The sequence below is a fragment of the Dendrobium catenatum genome, unplaced genomic scaffold, assembly GCF_001605985.2.
Source record: "Dendrobium catenatum unplaced genomic scaffold, ASM160598v2 fragScaff_scaffold_716, whole genome shotgun sequence".
NCBI lineage: Eukaryota > Viridiplantae > Streptophyta > Magnoliopsida > Asparagales > Orchidaceae > Dendrobium > Dendrobium catenatum.
In genome coordinates this window covers 820778-844669 of record NW_021319178.1, presented here as the reverse complement: position 1 = coordinate 844669, position 23892 = coordinate 820778, and the positions used below count along the sequence as shown (strand labels likewise).

At 37.5% G+C, this 23892-nt stretch overlaps 1 long non-coding RNA gene across 1 annotated transcript; it reads left to right on the top strand.

The window, feature by feature from the left end:
- The first annotated feature begins 4829 nt into the window (after positions 1-4829).
- LOC110098692 lies at positions 4830-20964 on the top strand. Its single transcript, XR_003701177.1, has 4 exons — positions 4830-5507; positions 5596-5694; positions 6361-6419; positions 20933-20964. It is a non-coding gene; the product is annotated as an uncharacterized LOC110098692 (long non-coding RNA).
- The last annotated feature ends 2928 nt before the right edge of the window (positions 20965-23892 follow it).

Sequence of the window (23892 nt, the reverse complement as noted above, 5' to 3'; positions counted from 1 at the left end):
AATGATGATTTTCCTGATGAATAAATCATGCAGGTCGAGGAGAACGAAAAGCTATCATTTTGAGAGATGTACTTCGACAGGGCATCCTTGATTAAACCTGCCCAGCCTCCAAATATTGTAAGGGCCCGAGCAGCATCGGTCTCATTTTCGTAGCACCTGAGGGAGGCATAATGAGGCTTTCATTCAGTTTAACCGAACCTCGGACCAACAATGAAGCCAAATACAAAGCTCTAAAGGCAGATTCCTAGCCAAATTAGCCAAAGATGTGATGAACACCGACGAGGAGATGCCTATACCAATTATGGTTCACGGCCGTCGGGTCCTAGAGCTGGCAATCTTGCAATTCTCGCGGGCAGAGAGAATGCTAGATTCAAGCCAGCAAGATACAACCCTGGTTGATCTTCAACCTCCCCAACAGATCACTATTAAAAATCAACTAGAAGACGTCATATAGTCAAGAGACGTAAAACCAGCAGATGCTCGGAGTCGTGGATACATTGCTTAGACATTGAAGAAGGAGATGATTTGAGGCAATCTTTCATTGACTATACCAAGGAAAGTAAACTCCAAGTGGATAAATCTACAGCCGCACAAACTTAAAAAAGGCGTTACGATATACGTTTGTTAACGACACGCTATATTGTCGAGCTTTTAATCAGATGTGGTTGCAATGCCTAAGAACCAAGGAAGCTGATAAAGTGGTAGTAGAAGTCCACGAAGGGCTTTGTGGAGCACATCAGTCAGATCTCAAAATAGCCGTTAAAATCAAAAGAATAGGTTACTATTGGCCGACCATAATAAGAGATTGTATTAACCACGCTAAGAGGTGTCATGAGTGCCAGATTCATAATGATGTTATAGATCAGCCACCAAATCCACTTCACCCAACAGTAGCGTCCTGACCATTTGAATGCTGGGGTACATATATAATCGGGCTGATAGATCCCCCATCATCGACGAGACATTGCTTTTTTCTAATAACAGCAGACTATTTTTTTAAGTGGCAGAAGCAGCTCCGTTCAGAGAAGTCACATCCAAGCATGTGATCAATTTCTTTACTCACAATTTTGTCTACAGATTTGGTGTGCCACGTCCCATAATCTCAGACAATGGTACTTCATTCAAAAGTACAAAAATTTATAAGTTCGTTGATCGGCATAAAATTGATTGGCGGTATTCATCCATATACAATCCGAGAGCAAATGACTTGGCAGAGACCTTCAACAAGTTGGTGAAATTGTTGAAGAAGATCCTCACCAAGAATAAAATAGAGTGGCATACGAAGATCGCAGAAGCGTTGCGGGCATATCATACAAGTTACAAAACACCAATCAAAGCCACTCCTTATTAACTAGTGTTCGGAGTTGAAGTAGTATTACCATTAAAAGTTGAATTACCATCACTTCGAGTAGCATCCAAAAAATCTCACTCAAGAGCAAATGCTCGCATGAGAATGGAAGAACTCGACGTACTTGATGAACTCAGGTTACAAGCTCAACAAAACATGAAAATATATCGAGGAAGAATGACAAAATCCTTCGATCGAATGGTGCTTCCTCAATCATTTCAAGAAGGAGAATTGGTCATGATGTTTAGATCACACACCGAAAAATCGGTGGCAAATTCATATCTAATTGGGAAGGCCCCCCTTCATCATCGAGAAGGTGTACTAAGGAGGAGCTTATCAGTTGATCGATCTGGCCGGACGTAGGCCCATGCCGTCGATCAACAGCCGATTTTTAAAGAAGTATCATGCATGAAAATTTTATGTCTAATGTACTTTATAATGATCAAAGCTTTATGTGCATAGTTATCAATACATGCTTATATTTATATTTTGAAATTCTCTTGTATAGTAAGAATGCATTTCAAAATCTCCCATTAGACTGAGGGCATTTTAAATATTTATTCGGGTTGACAACATGTCATATGCCGAGATCCCTGAATAAAATATTTAAAATCTTAAAATACAAAACTTTTTTAAAATCTCCCTACAAGATAGGGGTCATTTTAAATATTTATTTGGGTTGACATTGTATTATGCACCGAGATCCCCAAATAAATTTTTACAATCTAAAAATTTCAAATTTATTCTGCTCTAAAATGTCTCTGTGAGATAGGGGCATTTTAAATATTTATTCTGGTCAACATTGTGCTGCATGCCAAGATCCTCAAATAAATATTTAAAATTAACAACACAAATATTTTCTTATATTGAAGAATACAACAAAGTCTTTTTCAAAGTATATGCAGACGATCTTTCAAAAAATCGAGATAACACATTATGCAACAAACCAAGGTTCAAAAGTCAAGAAAGAGACATTTGTGGCTACACACTCCTACAAATTGAGCCAGAAAAGCTTGAAGTCTTTCGATAGGCTAAAACTTAAGGTTCGAATGGGTGTAAGAGGTCGGATCTAACAAGCTCAATTATAGTCGGATCGCTGGCAGCTCCGTCTACTCAACAAGCCATAAGAACGACCGTAGTAGCGGAACCCTCACTTCGTCAACCCGTTAGTAAAGACTGTAGGAAGAACGAAGATTAATTTGACTCGAAAAGTTCAAGTAGTTGTAGTCCACCAAATTCTCCCAATTGACCGGAGAATGAAAGTTCCAACGAGGAGGAATCTCGAACAACCACCGAATGTGCGTAGGCTCTAAATCTTCAACCATAAAGGATGACTCAAAATCTACCAACTTCTGTAAAATTAGCATTGGAAAGCACAATTCCCATAGCTCAAGTATGAAATCTGAATGGATGTAAAGATCGGATTCAACAAACCCAAATATGGCCAAATCGCTGACAGCTCCATCTACTCAACACAATATAAGAAAGGCCGTAGTAGAGGAACCCCCATCTCAGCAGCCAGAGGACAAAGAGCTATCAAATCGTAGCTCTCCCGATCTGATGAACTCAAGTGACTCAGATTAAAGTCTTCTCAAGTGGTTAAGGATCAAGATACTAGCTATATTTGGTACTATCAACTAAATCCAAACCTGCAAATCCTTTAACAAATCTGTAAAATACAAAGCGTGGATCGAACGAATTCTTCTTCAATAAGTCCGCCAAAACACAAAGCAAAGGACCGAAGAAGATTATCCCAAAGTTCACATAAAGCCTTACACTGAACTAAGAAGATTTCATCATCAATAAGTCTGCTATGCGCAAAGCTTTGGACCGATGACTTCTCTCCACCGACCAAGTACAAACCTAAGGGATTTAGGTGACCGACATCTACTTCTTCATAAAGCCGCAAAAGTAAGAAGCATAGGGTCGAAGGTAAAAAAAAAAACCCACTTGACAAGTCTGTAAAAATAAATCAGGTAATTTCCCATCAATGTCCGCAACTTAAAACACAGGGTAGAAAAAAATTAGAATCTCAAGACTCAAGTTAAAGCTACGAGAAGAAGCATCCTAAATGACATCTACAAATGTCCCTATAGACTGGGGCATTTTAAATATTTATTCGGGTTGACATCGCACTGCATGCCGAGATCCCCAAATAAATATTTAAAATTATGCCAAAATACAACCAGATGAGAGAAAAATGAAAGATCCTTTGGAAACTGAGTATGCTATCAACAAAAAATGTTTGGATAGATGAAATATCACATCCCTACATGATAGTGGCAAGGAAGAATGTTAAGCCATAGTAATGTTTGTCAATTGTAAAAAAAAGTTAAGCCATAGCAATGCTTGTCAATTGTATTACAAGGGGATGGTGAGTTTGCACTCTTATCTCAATAGGTGTAAGAGATCTCTTATTCTCATTTTGATTCTTTATTTGGATGTCCAGCTATTGATTAGCTGTGGGCAATGTTTAAAATTGTGTATTCGGGTATTGAGGCGTTTTACATTTGTGAGGCGAGGCGTAAGCCTCAAGGCGTTCTGAGGCGTAAGCCTCAAAATCAAAAGATTGCGTAAACATAAAATGATAAATTTTTTAAATACTAATGAGTGAATAATATAAAACATAAAAAAGCATAAGATATGAAGTGAAATCAAAATATCACAATAATAAGACAACATGAAATATAGTTCAACTCAAAATTCTATCTTTCCCAAATCCCAGTGTTCCTTTCATTAACATATAATTCCAATTTGTAAAAATAAATAGCAATGACATATCACATAAGAACTCATAAATCATCAGCACTGTCATCCCTAGGGGGTTCTTCATTTGAATCATCATTATGATGAACTGCTCTCTCCTCTTCCTCCTCTCCTATAGAGTCCAATGTCTGGTATTTACTTCAAGATTTATGTAAGTTTTAATATATATAGCGTGAGGCGTAAGCCTCATGCCAGTGAGGCGAGGCGGGCCTCAACCAAGTTGAGGCGCAAGCCTCATAACAAAAACTCGAGGCGTAAGCATCGAGGCGTTTTTTGTTGGAATTGCACAAAGGCGGGCCTCAAGGCGAGCCTCATATTGCGCAATTTTAAACCATGGCTGTGGGTACATCTTTTTTATTTCTATTTGATCTTAGGCTCCTTATATTTCATTTTCAAGCTTTTTAATGTTTGTTCTTTCATGTTCTATAGGGATATTTTCAACCTTGTACATGGGCGGATCCCCATTGAGTTGAGGGGGGGCAAATGCCCCCCCTCAAAAATTTGTTTTTTTTTTAATTTTAGAGGGATATTTTAGAATATTTTGGATATTTTGGGTATTTTTCCCTCTCTCAAAAAATTTTTTTGCCCACATTTAATCAATCCTAAGCATCTTTGCCCATCCCCCACAAAATTTTTTTTTTTGCCCACCCTAAAAAAAGAAGCTGGATCCGCCCTTGACCTTGTAGGCTGTCTCCTGGAGCCTGCTACTATAAGTTTCAAAAATAATTGCAGAAATTGTGAACATTAGTTATTATCTATGTGATAATGGGCATCAATGAAGAGCCTTTTTTAATTTATTTTATTTCATTGGCGGCAATGTGCACATATGCATGAGTAGAGGTACAATTTTAATGGATTACTGCATAACACAGCTAAGCTCTTTGTGTGTGCGCCTGAGATTTCTCATCTACATCTATATGTGTGTGCAAGTGCTGGCAAATGCTGGCACAATGCACGTATTCTTCATGTGCATATATGCATCTTTTTTGTGTATTTTTTGTTCCATTATTATCTTTTCTTGCATGCATTTTTTATTTGGTTGAAAATTGGGGAAGTTTCTCATTTATTATTTATTACTCCAAGAGTTTACTCTACCTTTATTCTCATTGACTTCATTTGTGCTTGAGTTTGCTATTACATTTTTTAGTGTATCTGAATTCCCCAACCTTGTTTCTCCATGGCGTCAACTTTTGTTGAGTTTACTAATACATTTTTAGTTTATCTTTACAAAATTATTGTCATTGATGGGGAAGCTCCCCAACATTTACCCTCCATGGCTTAAATTACTCTGTCAAGCTTGACGATTTAGTTATGCAAGATCTTTCTTGTACTTTGCATTTCTGAATTCTTTTCATGGTCATTGCATTTGAAGACCCAATTTTACATGGCATTGGTATGTCAATTTTTACTCTCTCTGCTCGCTTCTTCTGATGTTATTCTCCCTTCTTCTTGATGGAAAATATGCAAATGTGAATTTCCAGTTGTACACGGCAACAACAGCAATCTTGACTGCACAAATAGTATACTACGGTCATCTTTGCCATCGACTGGAAGCAGATAAAGCTTGTAAATTGGAGAAGGTTAGGATTTAAAGAACTTTACGTTGAGCCAACTTGATAAGTTTAGTTGTTTAAGAGTTGAGGTTAACCTGTTACTTTCAATTGCAACGAGCCATATAGAGTGACCAACGTTACTTTATGTAGTTTCTCAATCAAACTTGAAAAATGTCTTAAAAATTTTGTATCACCCATAAAAAGTTGTGATCCTTTGTAACTTCCTAAGCATGTTGACTGTTCTAAGTTTATGGCCTGGTGAAAACTAATGTATTTGATGACTAGAATTCAAAGACTGCCATCATTGAAAACCCTAAATGCATGTGTTTACTTTTGTTTGTTTATTTCATTTTAGTAGATGTTTTTAATGTTAGTATAAGTCTATGTGTACATGTTTATGTTGTTATCGTATCAAGAATGTTTGATCCCAGCTTGGATTCTTATTCTCTACGACTTTATGGAATTCCATGAGACTATTTTAGTTCTTATTTGCATTCTTCATGCATTTCCTATTGGCGGAGTTTTGGGTTTACTCTCCATTCTTTCGATTCCCTGGATATATTTTTCTCCAATAATATTTTTGTAGCCACATCTACTGTCCCTTGACAATTTTTTTGTTGTCAATATTTGAGGCTTCCTTCTTTTGTTATTGGGCTTTGATTGTTTTTTTCTCGCTGTTGTTATCTTTTTCAGCTTTCTTCCACTACTATATGGCTCTAAATGATTTTGTGGCTATAAATAAAGGGTATGAGGTACGCACAAAACTCAACAATTGGTACTTGAATAAAATGATTAGTTTTATGTACTATTTCTACTTTGGGGATTCACTTTCATGAAGTGAGAGGCTTAAAGAGTTTCTAGAGTAGTTATTGTGGGCTCTGAAAATTTATGGTCCGATCTCTTCTCATTTTGGGAGAGTTTAAACAGATATGTTCTGGGTTAAAATTTTTGAAGGCAAATTAGTTTGAAGACAAGACACTATCTATAGATTTGTTGACTGTAAAAAAAAATAGAATAAAAAAAATTAATTAACCAGTATACATGTCTCTACCGGCCCCACCTCACCGAACGATGCATTATTTCGTTCTGGTAACCGCCATTCAACAAAAGAAATCAATAAAAGAATAAAGGAATTCAAAAAGAAAGGAACACACTCTCGTTCGCTTCGCTGCTCCGACTCCATCGTGGCTATTCAATTTTGTTCCTTCGCAAGAGAGGTCTAGGGTTCGCCCTTCACTTCTCTTTTGGTGGTCGTTGTTCGGATTCGTTACTTCGCCAGAGGTGTAGAGATTGCATAGCCGCTCCTTCGACTTCCAGTGGCTGAGCGACTTCGATCTTCAAGGGAGGTCCAGAGATTGCGTGAGGCGTTTCTACAGCTCCTTCGTTCCCTGTTCGACTTCACTCTTCGCAGGAGATGAAGAGATCCCCCCCGCCGCTCCTGCTCCTTTGTCCTTGCGCGACATCATTGCTTTGCAAAGAGGTGTAGAGATTGCACGTGTTGCTCATTCGGCTCTGTTGCTTTGTTAAAGGTGCAGAGATTGCACTGTCACTTCTTCGGCTCCTCTCCCCTTCATTATGACATATATAATATATAATGTAATATGATAATATAATATTATATATTATTCAATCATATTTAAAAAATAATAATATAATATTATATACATATTATAGAAAAGAAAGGGAAAGAAATTAAAAAAAAAAATTATTTCAAATAGATGTCGAAGACCCCGGCCTATATATATATATATATATATATATAATATGATATATTGATATCATAAATATATTATTTTATTTATATGATATTGTATATATCTATAAAAAAAGAAGAAAAAGAAAAAAAATCTTTCAAGCAAGTGTCGAAGATCCCGGGCTGTTGTATCTTAGGTCCGACTGGGATGGTTTAGAATTCGAAGACCCGCGCCATGATCTTAGATCCGGGCGGATGGTTTTAAATTCAAAGCCTCCGCGCCATTGATCTTAGATCTGGGTGATAAAATAAATTTTGAAGGCCCTGCGTAGTTTATCTTAGATTCTAGTGGGATGATTTTAATTCGAAGACTCTATGCTGTTGACCTTAGGTCCGGGTAGGAAGAAATTAGACCCCGAGACGTCGTATCTTAGATCCTGGTGAGATGGTTTTAATTCGAAGACCCTATGCCGTTGACCTTAGGTCCTGGTAGGAAGAAATTTCGGCAAGTGTTGTCCCGATTTCTCCCTCGGTGAGGAGTAGACGTCGGGAGGCTGCCGAAATTTTGAGAAAAATTATAGAACTTTTTTTTTTTGAATAATTATAGATCAATTAAATTTAAATATTTTGATTAATCAATTAATTTTTTTAATTAATCAAAGTTAATTTAAATTAATTGATTGATTAAAGGAAAATTCAAGTTTTAAAATATGATGACATTTAAAAAAAAAAAATCAAATACAATAATTTTTAAATATTTGAGAGTTTTAAAATCTGAGAGCTATTATAATTTTTTTTAGACCTTTTGGTTAATTAAATTAATTAATCAAAATTGAATTATTTGTTAAAAAATATATATAATAAATCAAAAAATAGAGGAGAGGGAGAAGAATATTTTTTCCACTATTTGATACATACAACCCAATCATGTACAAAAATTCAGAAATCTCAAACAACTGTACAAGCTATCTCAAACTCTCAAACTCCTCAAATCTCTCGTACAAATTGCTCTCCAAAACTCTCAATTTGAACTCTACAAACTGCTCTCCAAAGCCCTCATGTACAAACTTCTATGGCTATTTGTGGACTCTATCTCCTGAACTGCTGCAAGCACCACTTGCCTGCAAACAAGCGATCAAAAATCAATGCAGCATAAATAAATTAAATCAATGAGGAAAAGTGGTAAATCCAACTACTGCAAGTAAAACAAAGTACTGAAAAGCAGGAAATGTTAAGAAAACAGGAAGAGTACTAAACTGTTGTAGTAAGAAAAAGACTACAAGGAAAAATCAAAACAACTAAAACACTAATGCAAGTGTCAAAGCCCCGAAGTATCAAAATCACAAAATCAAATCAACTCAACAAAAAACAATCAAATTCAAACTTTTGGGCAGCCTTGTTTATAAGGACTTGGTTGTAAGACCCGCTTTCCGGCAACTTTCGTAGGATAGAAATTGACCTAACCCCTAAACCCAATTAAAACCCCCGGCCACTTCTAATGAAGTCGTAAGTCCGATATCTGAGGGATGTGTTTAGGTGATAATACACCTAGACCCCTCATTTAGGCATCCTAGTCTATAGGATTAGGTTGTAAGACCTGCTATCGGGCAACTTCTACATGAAGTCGTAAGCCCCCACATTTTAGGAAATTTGCTAAATAAATAGTAATGATCCTAAACCCTAAACAATCAAAATTTAAACCTATGAGCATCTTAGTCTAAACGATTAAGTTGTAAGACCCGCTTTTCAGGCTACTTTCTAAGGTAAGCTATAAGTCCTACCCAAATAATTAAAATTCTCGGGCATCCTAGTCTATATGGCTTGGTTGTAAGACCCACAACTCGGGCCGCTTAGCTTACAGGGCTAGGTCGTAAGACCCACTATTAGGCAACTTCTAAGGAAGCCATAAGACCTATCCAACGAAAATTCTCCGGGCAACTAATTGGAGCCGTAAGCCCCAAACTAAACAAACTATCCGGGAAACTCCTAATTGGAGCCGTAAGCCCCAAACTAAACAAATTATCCGGACAACTCCTAATTGGAGCCGTGAGCCCCAAAATAAATTAAGTTAACGGGCAACTCTTAATTGGAGTCGTAAGCCTCAAACTAAACAAATTAGTAGGCAACTTCTAAGGAAGTAATAAGCCCTAACCCAAATTAAATCAAACAAAAATTCACATTTAACCACTTCAGTCTATTCGGGATCCCTGAGAGGAGGCAACCCATGGCTGATAATCAGATTCCCTGGACACTACGGTCAATGATTGTTAGTGTTGGTAGACTTAAATCTACGTTATACCCGAGACAACGGAACCATGGGATCTTGATCGGGTTTACCTTCATTTTTCCCACAATTGAGACTAAAAATATCTAAAATTTATTCATCCTTAATCGAGAGTTCTCTCTTACGTAGTAAGAGGGGTAATTAACTATGGGCGCTTGCGCTCATAACTATGGGCGCTTGCGCTCGTGCCATTTTTCTTGAGCCAACAAGATTTCAACCTTTATTTTGCGAGCACTCTAAGATTTGAGTTCATGTTTCCCATAGACAAAAGCTCCTACGGTTAATTTCCCATCCCAATTGCTCCGATGAGCCCTTTACCATTTTACTCCGAAGAGCCCTTTACCATTTGGTACTTCGGATCATCATGCATATTCTATCATTCAATGTTTATCATAGAAATTAAATCATTCATAAATTCATATATGCTTGTCTAATAATGTTTCATGCTCAAATATTCTTCTAAACTTTTTTCTTGTTAACAACTAAATGAATCTAAAAGGGAATATATGCTTGCTGCAATATAAATCATAAATGAATGAAACATTTCATCAAATAATTGATTTGCAAGAACACAAAGCTAGATGAATATCTCAATAAGAAGGTAATAGTTGATTAAGGACTATAAAAGTAAAGCAGCATATATTCCTATCTCTACAAGGAAAATCTGAACCGTGGTTTAGAAGGGGATAAGAAGATTTGAGAAAAGATATAGAAAAGAATCAAGAAGATGGAAGAAAAGAAACAGGGATAGGGATACTTGAGTTTTGTTGGGGCAAGCAGGATTGGGCTGACTCCCTTTAGTCGTCGCTTCACTGGAGCTTGCGGATAGAATGGGAGAGGCTGGCGTTGGGTTTCCCGCTCTAGAGAGGAGGCGTCGAGTTCGGTTCAAGCATGCAAGGGGCGACGAGAGCAAGGAGAGAGAGACGCGTAATGGGGCTTGCCGCTTCGCATGAAACTTGTGAACAAGAGAGCAGATGGGGAGGGGGTTGTGCAAAAAACGAGAGCCTGTATGCGAGACGAAGCTTCTGCGAATAGGAGGGACCGAGAGAGACAGAGAGAGAGAGAACGGGCTTGCCAATGCATTATCTCAGTTGGTTCAACTAAGGAAAAGGCGAGAAAGTTCGTATCCTGCTGCTTGAGGATTGTTCTCCCTCTTCTAAACACGCAAATAGGTTATGTTCGTTTTGTGCCGTTAAAATTTGACTGAACATCTATCTAAAGTTATATGGCACGCGACGGGAGAGCCTAGCAACGGTAGGTTCTAAAATTTCGAGAAGAACAGAATCATCGAGGCAATTTCAGGATTTAGAAAATCAATTTGAATTGTTTATAAAGTCAAATGAACCTTAGTGGAATTAAATTGGGCTAAATCTGATTATACTCGAGTCCAAATTCGACTCAATTTGAGTTTGTTTGGGTTCTAGCTTGTTCAATAAATTTAATCATATAAAATTTAACCCAAAATTGACATCAATCAAAAATAAAATCTGGTCTGACACGATCAACATGTACGGATTGAATTCGATCGAGTACAGTCGAGTTAAATTCAATTAGATTCGGGACAATTTGAACTTAATACAATCTAATTAATGTGAATTTGATTAAATGAAGTTCAAATTAAATCTTATTCGGCTCGAATTTAACTCGTCGTGGCTCAATTGAATTGATTAAGCACGATCGAGAGCAAATTAACAAAATCGAGGTCAACACTAAGGTGGATTCAAATTTGTCCCTTTAGTTAATCATTCCCCCCATGTCTACAAGGTACCTTGGACGAAGAAACCCATGGATACTGACAAGGATCTTTCTATCAGGTTGGGTTGACTACCTCCTCTGAACAAGTATAAAAATACTTTATCACATGGCACATAATCTAACATATCATGTGTCTTCTTTAGAAAAAGGGAGTAAAAAAACTTATATAGACAAAAAAATAGTAACATATATTGTCTAGGTGATGTGAGACTAAAAGCAAAGATAAATTCTCACTTCTCGTGATATATATATTTTGAATTTTTATCTATATTTTAATATTAAATAATATAACATGAATTTTTAGATATGATTTTATAATATAAATTTTATATATTTTTAATGGTATTAATAACCCCCGACAGCACTTGTCACAATTTAAGGCCACCTGTGGGAATACAGGGGAAAATGACGCTATACTCTTCTGACAATTTGTCAGCAGTTTGACAACAACTGCTTTCGAATGGTACATTGAACTGCTAAACGACTCTATAAAGAACTTTGCAGAATTGGAAACTATGTTATGTTCGTGAAGAGATTTTGAGGGAAAGTGGCTCCAAATTATTTCGATAGGCAATGAAATTGGGCTTAGAACTGCCTGAATGCAAGAGGTCCGAAGAGTCGAAACGCACTGATGACCCGAATTACTGGCCATACCATTGGGTACTCAGCCATCCCATTAAAGATTGCTATATCTTTAAGGATTCGCTTGAAAGAAAATATCAAAAGTGACATTGTCAGATAATATGTTGACTAATTCCAGAAAAATAATCAACTCTGGTAGTTACGACTTCCTCCGTACCCCGGTTGAAGAAGGAAGAATGAAAAAGAAGTCGATTCAAGATGGACAGAGAGAGACTGCGGTCTCTAAAAAAAACTGTGAAAATGTTGAAACAGCTCGAAGGGGTTTCAAGGGTGAAGTGGAAATCTCCTACGGAGCCCGTGCTAAATTTGAAAGCTATGCTTATGACACGAGCATTTAATTCTAAATAATTCCCCAACCAAGCTTGCACTTCGAAGCCTGGAAGGGTGAAATCCTCCAAGAAGAAGTCCAAGTTGAAGAAGCCCAAGGAGAAAATGACTACAACTCAGAGAGCTATCGACGATTTGGATGAATATTATCAGACTGTGAGGCAGCCTATTAAGCTCGCTGACTTTATGCAGAGCTTAAAAAAATAGATGAAGCCGAAGATGGTGATGAGAATTCTCTTCCCTCATAAATGTGTCGCGTCATCTCAGTGGCACAAATGCAATGATAAAAGAAAGATAAGCTGAAGAAGTTACTTTTGAATCCTATCCTATGGTGACATCAATGGATTATAGCTCGGAAGAGACTTGTAATTTTTCAAAGAAAGATGAATCAGACCCTGGCATAACGTCAGCAAATGGGACATGTATAACTAGGTGGTGACTCTGATCAGAGATTAATCCTAGATGCAACATTGGCTGACTTCTGAAGAAAATGTGTTGTTAAATGATTTTGAAGCAGAGGAGATGACCCAAGTAAATTGAGAAGCGCAAGATACTACTGTTCTCCGCCGAAAAAGGGGTCTCCATCAAAGACAAAGGAGAAAGAGGTAGTCATCACAATGATATTATCCCCAAAAATTCTAAGAAAAAACACTTCAGGCAAGAGAACGATTACAATGGTCTTATTCCCATCTGAGAAATTCCGCGCAACTCAGAGCATATACGATGCTTTAGTGATGTCCAAAGACCTTCGGGAAACTTTGATTCAGGTTCTCAAAGACCCTGAAAGGTACGAGGCATATTTTGTTGAGTGTAATATTACAGAGGTCTTGCATGCTCGAAACGAGCCGTTCATCACTTTTACTGAAGAAGAATATGATGTTCGGAAACGACGATCATAACCCGCTTCTGTAGTGACTGCAGAAATCGATGAGATGATGATTAGTCGAATCTTAAATTGATCCAGGATCATCCATGAATCTAATGAGCTTAAAAGCACTTAGATAATTATGCCTTGATGTGGAGCATCTTGGGTCATATAAGCTAATGGTACATGGCTTTAATGAGAAGGGGCAGAAGTCCTAAGTCATTTACTCTCTCTCTCAAACATTTGAGAACTTCATATATATACCAAATTTCAGGTCTTTTCTGGTCGTCCAATGGTTTGTTATGATACGATATAGTCCGTCAACGGCACATCAATGGCATAAGTATCTTTCAAGGGATGCAAGGAAGAATTCATGATATTCTGTGGACATTCCAAGTAACAATATATGAGGATGCTAATACTTCATTTCGAAGAAGTTGAAGTCATCAAGCTCTCTTGAGACAGGCATCGGACCGCAAAAATTACAAACAACCTAAACAAGAAAATAATAAGCAGGTTGGGAAGAAAGGGCAACGTTGACTCTCTCCAAAGCACTTTTCATTCTAAAAAAGGAAATACATACCTCACTTAGCTAGTGACACGGATGAAGATATGTCACACCTACCAAATGCTCAGAGGGTATACCAGTCAAACTACAATGTAGTAGGGAAGTTGAATTACTTATGATGATTATGCTACGACTCTATCTATATGAATGCGGTACATGATGTGTTCTTCAAAAGAATAGACAACCTATAATTTTCAGATAGTTACTCGTAGTCATATGTATTCACTACAACACTTTAAAAGAAGTTATTCCTCGAGAGATGCATAATTTGAAGGAGCTTGTAATATTCTATGTACCTCCCAAAAAGAAAAGGTGGACCAGGGAGTCATTTTATTCAATAGGAAACTCGAAGAAGAAAGAAATTGTGACTGTGTTCGTACACTGCTCCAGTTGATTCCGGGGAATTAGTACATATAAGATTTCCCAGGTATAATATCATAAACATCCAAAGAATATTACAAAGCGAGATTAAAACTTGTTCTTCCAAACAACAAGTCATTTCTGCTTGAGCCTCTGGTATCGAAGGAATCTTTCACTCATTAAAGAAGAAATGATATTTTTGCAAAAATGAGTCTGGGATTCATCGTACTGAAATACCCTCAAAAAGAGATTTGCTGAGCAATCACAGTGTGAGAAATCAAATCCTATGATGATGGTGATAATTGTTACGAAGTTTGTCACATATGATGATCAACCCGTAGAGGCCCAAGCTGCCCAGAAGAGCTTGAAGATGGTGGACATGCAGTTACTATGGATGAATTAAAGAAGTTAACTTGGGAACCAGGAGGATCCTTGCCAACCTTTGTTAGTTCTCTCCTGCCCGAGGAACAAAATAGAAGAAATAAAATAACTTCTCTGTGAATTCAGTGACTGCTTTGCTTGAACATATTTGCTGAGATGTCAACTTATCCCCTGGACGTAGTAAGTTCACATACTAGCCATCAAACCAGATGCAGCACCCGTCAAGCAAGCTCCAAGGAGAATGAGATTGGAGATTGAAGAACAAGTAATTGTATAGACGAAAAAGCTTATAGGAGGCAGGTTTTCATCCGAGAAGAAAAGTATGCTGATTGGATTACCAATATTGCCCCCGTAAAGAAGAAGAATGGACAAATTCGTGTATGTATTGACTTTCGGGACCGTCGACAAGGGCGTTCCAAAAGACGATTTTTCACTCTTCGTATTGGGAACTCCCTAGTGGGAACAAACATTTCCAAATTATGATAGTTCTCCTTTTCATGGAACGGATGCGTCGGGTTATAAACAAATCAAGATGGCACCTGAGAATGAAAAGCACATTATCGTTTTAGAATGCTTATCGGCTTTTTCTTATCGGTCATACCCTTTTGGCCTGAAGAATGCTGGAGTCACCTATCAGTGGACAAATGACACCTTATTTTTTATGAACTAATACACCAGAATGTCGAGTAGTTATGTTTGAATGCGCCTGTTGTTAAAGAGCATCGATGCAAAGATCACCTAAGTGATCTAAGAATTGTAATTTGAGAGAATAGAAAGTTTGGGATCTGAAGATGAAGGCTCTTCAAATGTGTGCTTTGTGCGGGTCTCCTCCTGGGAAAAATTCCTGGGAGGTACAATCGTTCGCCATTGAGCGAATTGAAATTGACCCCACAAGATCAAGAGAAATTATGAAGCATCCCACATCCAAAAGAACCTTCAACACTTCGTCATCCTTACAAGGAATAACTAGCTTGTCATTCGGTGGTTCATATCGAATTTGTTCGAGTAGTGGGTCATCCATTTTCCAAAGTTAATGAAGAAAGATGTCGCCAAATGAAAATGCAAAGTGCAAGAAGCATTTGACAGCATCAAAAGATATATGCCTAAATTCACCCATTCTCAGCGCCAATTCCGGGAAGCCTCTTAAACTGTAGCAGCGCCTAGAAAGAGTCACTCGGGCTTAATTATCCCTGAATAATAAGAAGGCAAAAGAAAAATGCACCCTTTACCTATATTAGTCGGTAGGATGAGCAGAAAAGTCCATTTATTCTCTATTGAAAAAACATTGTCTGTCGTTTTGATTTTTGTAGTTTCAGAACTTGTTTCACTACATGTATCTCCATAGAATCACCACTGATATCAAAAGATCGAATACGGTTGAAGTTCTTTGATGACAAGACTCAGCGTTGACAGGGTCGTCTAGTCATGAGGTGGGCATATTATTACTGGCAGTGGATATCAGCACATATGACAAAAGGGTGTGAAAAGGACAAGCTTTGCAGATTTTTCTTAGTCGCACATACCTATATCCCGGTAAGACTCTCCGCTCAATGATGATTTTCTGATGAATACAACTCATTGCAGTCGAGAGAACGAAAAAGCTATCATTTTGAGGAAGTATGACGGTCCTATCTTAAAACTGCCCACCACAAAGGTGCAGCGATCGTCTCTTCGTACCCTGGGGGTGATATTCAATACCGACCTCGACCCAACAATAAGCACAGTCTATCGAGGAGATCGTATATTTGTAATCTCTATCTTGGTGATCCACACTGAAAAACAGTCAGACAATTTATATGACAACTGAATTAACTCAATTCGGCGAGCCAAGCTTTTGACGTGCGAAGATAAATGACAAGTCTTTGCAAGTTCAGTTTAACGTACTGCGCAACAATTGGGCTTAGAATCACAAACTCTAAGCAGATAGTTGCCAAATGTATGAACACCGACGAGGAGATGGCCTTTACAATTATGGTTCACGCTGTCGGGTCCTAGCTGGCAATCTTGCATGTCTCGCGGGCGAGAGAGAATGCTAAGATTTCAATGCCAGCAAGAGACAACGCCTGGTGATCTTGCAACCTCCAAGTCCTAAATAAGAAGACGTCATACTAGTCAAAGAGATTAAGTAAACCAGCAGATGGCTCGAGAGTCGATGGATATCATTGCTATAGACATTGAAGAAGGAGATGATTTGAGAGGCAATCGTTCATTGACAGTATACCACAGAAAAGATAAATCCCATGATGGATAAATCTATAGCGCAACAAAATTAAAAAGGCGTATACAAGAATATACGTTTGTTACGACACGCTATATATCTGACGACGCATTAATCAAATGAGGTATGCAATTCCTAAGACTAAGGAAGCTGTAAGTGGTAGATTAAAGTCCACGGAAAGGGCTTTGGGTGGAGGAGCATTTCATCCATAAAAAGAATCTCAAAAAATATGCCGTTTAAAATCAAAAAAGTATATAGTTACTATTGAGCCGACCATAATAAGAGATTGTAATTGACCTATCGACTATAGAGGTGTCTATGAGTGGTCAGATTCATAAATGAATGGTTATAGGATCAGACACCCCAAATTTCCAACTTTCACCCAATTAGTAGTCTCCTGAACCATTTGAATGCTGGGGTACATAATATAATCGGGCTGATTAGATGCCCCCATTCAATTCACGAGACATGCTTTTTTCTGATAAAACAGCAGACTACTTTTTTAAAGTGGGCAAGACTAGCAAGCTCCGTCAGAGAAAGTCACATCCATAGCATGTGATCAAATTTCTTTACTCACAATTTTGTCTACAAGATTTGCGTTTGTGCCACGGTCGCATTAATCTCAGACAATGGTACTTCATTCAAAAGTCACAAAAATTATATAAAGTTCGTTGATTCGGCATAAAATTTGATTGGCGTATTCATCCATTATAAATCCGAGAGCAAATTTGACTTGGGCAGAGACTCTTCAACAAGTGGTGAATTGTTGAAGAAGATCCTCACCAAAAGAATAAAAGAGAGTGGCAATACCGAATGATCGGCAGAAGCCGTTGTGGGCATTATCATACCAAGTACAAAACACAAACAAAGAGCCATCTCCTTATTAACTAGTGTTCCGGTAGTTGAAGTAATGTAAATTAGCATTAAAATTGATATTACAATCACTTTCGAAGTAAGCGATGCAGAAAAATCTCACTTAGAGCAAATGCTCAGCATGAGAAATGGAAGAACTCGACGTACTTGATGAACTTTCAGGTTACTTAATCTCAACAAAACATGAAAAATCTTATCGAGAAGAAGATGACAAAAATCCTTCGATCGAATGGTGCTTCGCTCGGATCATTTCAAGAAGTAGGATAATTGTATGATGTGGAACCCATCAGTCACACACCGAAAAAATCTGGGTGCAAATTTCATATCTAATTGTGAAGGTCCCCCCTTTTCACATCGAGAAGGGTTACAAGGAGGAGACTTATAGTTTGATCATTCTTTGGCTCGGACGTAGGCCCATGCCGCGATCAACAGCCGACATTTTAAAGAAGTATTCATGCATGGAAAATTTTTGTCTAATGTACTTATAATGATCAAAGCTTATGTGCATAGTTATCAATTGCTATGCTTCATTATTTATATTTTGAAATTCTCTTTTATAGTAAGAATGCATTTCAAAAAATTCTCCCATTAGACGGGTGGCATTTTTAAATATTTAATTTCGGTTGTTGACAACGGTGTCATATGCCTGAGATCCCTGAATAAATAATATTTAAAATTTCTTAAATACCAAAACTTTTTTTTAAAATCTCTACCTAACAAGAGGGGTCATTTATAAATATTTATTTGGTTGGACATATTGTATTATGCCCCTGAGACTCCAATAAATTTTTTACAAATCTAAAAATTTCAAATTTATTCTTGCCTCTAAAATGTCTCTTGTGAGATAGGGGCATTTTTAATATTATTTAACTCTGGTCGACATGTGCTGTCATGCTAAATATCCATCAAATAAAATATTTAAAAATTATAACCACAAAATATTTTTCTAATATTGAAGAGATACGAACAAAGTCTTTTTCAAAAGTATATGCCAGGTACGATCTTTCAAAAGATCGAGATAACACATTTCTTCAATTCAAACAAGAGTTCAAAAAAGTCAAGAAAGAGACATTTGTGGCTACAACGTCGCTACAAATTGAGCCTAGAAAAAGCTTGAAGTCTTTTCGATTAGGCTAAAACTTAAGGTGTTCGAAGATGGTTTGTAAATGGGGGGGGAGGGGGGGGGGTGCGGATCTAACAAGCTCAAATTATAGTCGGTCGCCGGAGGCGCAGTCCCCGTTTTTCCTACTCAAAAACAAGGCCCAATAAGAACGATCCTTAGTAGCGGACCCCATCTTCGTTCAACCGCGTTAGTAAAGATCTTAGGAATGAATACGAAGATTAATTTTGCATCCCTAGAAAAAAGTTCAAAGTTAGTCGTAGGTCCACCCAAATTCTCCCAAATTGACCGGAGATGAAAGTTCCAACGAGGGGGAAATCTCGAACAAACCACACCGAATGTGCGTAGGCTTTCTAAATCTCTTCAACCATAAAGGATACTTCAAAAATCTACAACTTTTTGTAAAATTAGCATTGGAAAAGCACAATTCCCATAGCTCAAAGTATGAAATCGAATGGATGTACAAGGTCGGTATTCAACAAACAAATGCTCCAAGTTACCTTCAACTAGGGACCGTGAAGGACATCTCAGCGCAAGGACAATACATCGGCACGTCTGTACTCAATCTCGTAAAGTTCTCAAGTTAGGAATCACTCTTATGGGTACTATAAACAAATAAACGGTAAAATCCTAACGAAAAAGGCTGGTACGGATTATTCTAGAGAATTACCCAAAGTTCACATAAAGCCTTACACTGAATCTAAGAAGAATTTCATCATAAATAAGTTCGCTATGCGCAAAGCTTTTGACGATGACTTCTTCAGCCCGTGACCAATTACAAACTTAAGGATTTATAGGTGACCGACATCTCTTTCTTCATATAAGCCGCAAAAGGTAAGAAGCATAGGTCGAAGGGTAAAAAAAAAACCCACTTGACAAGGTCTGGTAAAATAAATATCAGATAATTCCCAATCAATGTCTCAACATTAAACATCAGTGTAAAAAAATTAGGAATCTCTAAGACCAAGTTAAAGCACGAGAAGAAGCATCCCCTAAATGGAACATCTAACAAAATGTCCCTATAGAACTGGGCGCATTTTAAATATTTATTCGGTAGACATCCCCATATTGGCATACTGCTGAGATCCCCAAATAATATTTAAAATTAATGCGCCAAAATACAACCAGATAGAGAAAAATGGAAAGATTCTTGGAAATCTGAGTATGCCATTAACAAAAAAATAATTGTTATCAGATTGAAAATATCAACATCCGCTACATAGATTAGTGGCAAGTAGATAATGTTAAGCCATAGTAATGTTTGGTCAATTAGAAAAAAAGTTAAGCGCAAGCAATGTTTGTCATTGTATTACAAGGGATTGGTGAGTTTGCACTCTTATCTCAATTGGTGTATAGAGATCTCTTTTCTCCATTTGATTCTTTATTGGGATGTCCAGCTATGATAGCTGTGGGCAATGGTTTAGAAATTGTGTATTCGGGTATTGAGGCGTTTTTACAATTTGTGAGGCGAGGCGTAAGCCTCAAGGCGTTCTGAGGCGTAAGCCTCAAAATCAAAAAGATTGCGTAAAACATAAATGATAATTTTTTTAAATACTATGAGTGAATAATATAAAACATAAAAGCATAAGATGATGAAGTGAAACAAAAATATTCACAATAATAAGACAACATGAAATATAGTTCAACTCAAAATTCTTATTCTTTCCGCAATCCCAGTGTTCCTTTCATTAAATATAATTCCAATTTCTAAAATAAATAGCAATGACATACTCACATAATAACTCATAAATCATCAGCACTGTCAATCCTAGGGGGTTCTTCCATTTGAATCATCATTAATGATGAACTGTGCTCTCCTCCTTCCTTCCTCTCCTATAGAGTCCAATGTCTTGGTATTTACTTCAAAGATTTATGTAAGTTTTTAAATATATTAGCGTGAGGTGGTAAGCCTCATGCCAGTGAGGCGGGGCGGGGCCTCAACCAGTTGGAGGGGCGCAAGCTTCATAACAAAACTCGAGGGCGTAAGCATCGAGGGCGGTTTTTTTTTGGTTTTTGGAATTGCACCAAAGGGCGGGCCTCAAGGCGAGCCTTCATATTGCGCAATTTTTAAAAACCATGGCTTGTGGTACATTCTTTTTTAATTTTCTATTTGATCTTAGGCTCCTTATATTTATATTTCTAAAGCTTTTTTAATGTTTGTTCTTTCCATGTTCTTTAGGGATATTTTCAACCTTGTAGGCCTGTCTCCTGGAGACTGCTACTGTAAGTTTTCAAAAATAATTTGCGTTGATCAAGGGTAGGAATTGATTTGAGTCTAAATTGGTTCCAAAATCTAGAGGGGTTTTAGGATCTAGGATCTAAGGGAACCCTAGGCTCTAAAGTAGGACCTAAGGTCTGGCTCTAGGAAAGGATCTTAAGGCCTAGAGTGGATCCTAGGATCTAGAATTAATCTGGAGTTTGGAAGGGCCTTAGTGACCTCATACAAAAATGAGGTCAACAATCACTCGCTGGCGTAACTTAAGCATGAAATATGAGAAACAATTAGAAGAAGAGCATGCTGTGTAGTTATTAATGGGCAACATTGATGACAAAATATAACCCTTCTTGTGCATGGTTATAATTACAAGATTTCAAAGTCTGCTGGATAGAGTGGATAAGTTTGAGAAATTGAACTTATTGAGATAAAAAAATTACTCTGATATGCCCAAGAAGGCTAAGGCCCTGGGTGCTAGAAGGGGTGAGGCCGACTCTACATTCTTCTCTAGAGCTAATAAAGAAAAGCAAGTGATTTATAATTTAGACAAAGGAAAGCAACCAATGCAGTATGAAGAAAAGCCCAAGAAGACCTACAACCCTAAACCCAACCAAAGCTGATATTAGGGGAAATGATAGGCCACGAACCTTTCAAGGTAGAGGAGAATGCCTAAGACAGGCAATAGGAACTGGTGATAGAACATTTCAATTTCTCAAAGATAAAATGAATAAAGAATATTCATTCAAGAGGGAGAGTGTTGCCAAATTATTTTGACAGGTGTTAAAAACATGTTTAGAATTGCCTAAATGTAAGAAACTCGAAGAGTCGAAGTACACTGGTGACCCAAATTATTTGCCCATATCATCGAGTAGTCAGCCATCCTATTTAAGATTATTATAATTTTAATAATTGGCTTGAAAGAAAGTACCAAAAAGGAGAACTCACATTATCTAATAATGTGTTGACTCATCCCAGGAAAGAATCAACTCGGGTGGTTACACCCTCTTATGTATCCCTAGCTAAAGAAAGAATAAATGAAAAGAAGCCAGCTTAAGAAGAGCAGTGGGAGACTGTAATCTCCAAGAAAATAGTGAAAATATTGAAGCAGCTTAAAGAAGTTTTAGATGTAAAGTGAAAGTCTCCTATTGAACCAAAGATAGATTTGAAGGCACTGCCTGCAGTACGAGCTTCTACTTCTAAACAATTCTCTAACCATGCTGACACTTCGAAGCTTGGAAGGATGAGATCTTCCAAAAGAAAGACCGAGTTAAAGAAGCCCAATGAGAAAAAAACTACAACTCAAAGGGTTATTGACAGTCTAGATGAATACTACCAGACTGTGAGGCAACCTATCAAGCTCACTGACTTCATGTCAGAGCTTAAAATAGAGGAACCTAAAGAAAGTGATGAGAATTCTTTTCTCGCATAAGTATGTTAGGTTATCTCAGTGGTGTTAAATACGCGTATAAAAGGAATACATTGAAGAAGTATCCTCTAAATTCTACATGATAATGTTGCCAATGGACTACAGTTTGGAGGAGGATCTGTATTTTCTATAGACATATGAGATAAACCCCAACATAGCATCACAAATGGGACAGATAAACCTGGGTGGTGACTCTGAATAAATAGATGAATCCCTGGAAGCAACAATGGATGACTCTAAAGAAAATATCTCATTAAATGAATTTAAGCTAGAGGAGGTCGATCAAGTGCAACTAAAGAGTGGTAAGATATTCTTGCCTCCACCGACAAAAGGGGTCTCTAATAAAGATAAGGGGAAGGAGATAGTTATAAATGAAGATATCATCCTCAAAAACTCCAAGAAGAAAGATACTTCGGCCAAGGGGGTAGATTATAATGTCTTATCCCATATGAGAAAAATTCTCATGCAACTCAGCATATACAATGCTTTAGTGATGTCCAAAGACCTTCGGGAGACTTTGATTCAAGCTCTGCAAGACCCCAAAAGGTACGAGGCATATTTTTCTGAGCATAATATGATAGAGATCTTCCAAGCTTGAAATGAGTCGTTCATCACTTTCACTGAAGAAGATATGATGCTCAAAATGACGGATCATAATCTCCCTCTATATGTGACTGTAGAAAGTGATGGGATGATGATTAGTCGAATCCTAATTTATCCAGGGTCCTCCATAAATCTGATGAGCTTGAAAGTGCTGAGATCGTTGTGCCTCGATGTGGAATATCTTGGGTCAGATAATTTGATGGTACATGGATTTAATAAGAAAGGGAAGAAGACCCTAAAATAATTTACACTCTCCCTCGCATTTGGAGAACTTCATACAGACGTCAAATTTCATGTGATTGACATAGATACTACATTTATGGCGCTCCTTGGTCATCCTTGGCTGCATGAGTATGGCATCATCTCGTAAACACTATAACAATGTATGAAGTATTTCGGGGATGGAGAAGAATTCAGAATATCTAGTGACATCTAGCCCTTTGTAGTACATGAAATAAAGATATATTAAGATGTTAAATACTTCATTCCAAAGAAGCTGAAGCCATCAAACTCTCTTGAGGCCCAAGCATCAAACTCAAAAACTACAAAGCAACCTAAACAATAAAATAAGAAGAAGTAGGTGGGGAGAAAGAAGGCAATGCTGACTCTTCCTAAAGCACCGACCATTCCTAAAGAAAAAAGATACATACCTCACCTAGGGAGTGACATGGATGAAGATGATATCACACCTACCAAATCTCAAAGAATATGCCAGACAACGACCAAATGGAGTAGGGAAGTTAAATACTCAAATGATGATTATGACTACGTCTCTATCTACATGAACATGATGCATGATGTATTTTTCAAAAGAATAGATAGTCTGTCAATCTCATATAGTGTACTCGTAGTCACACGTATTCCCCTGTAATACTTCAAGGAAGTCATTCCTCGA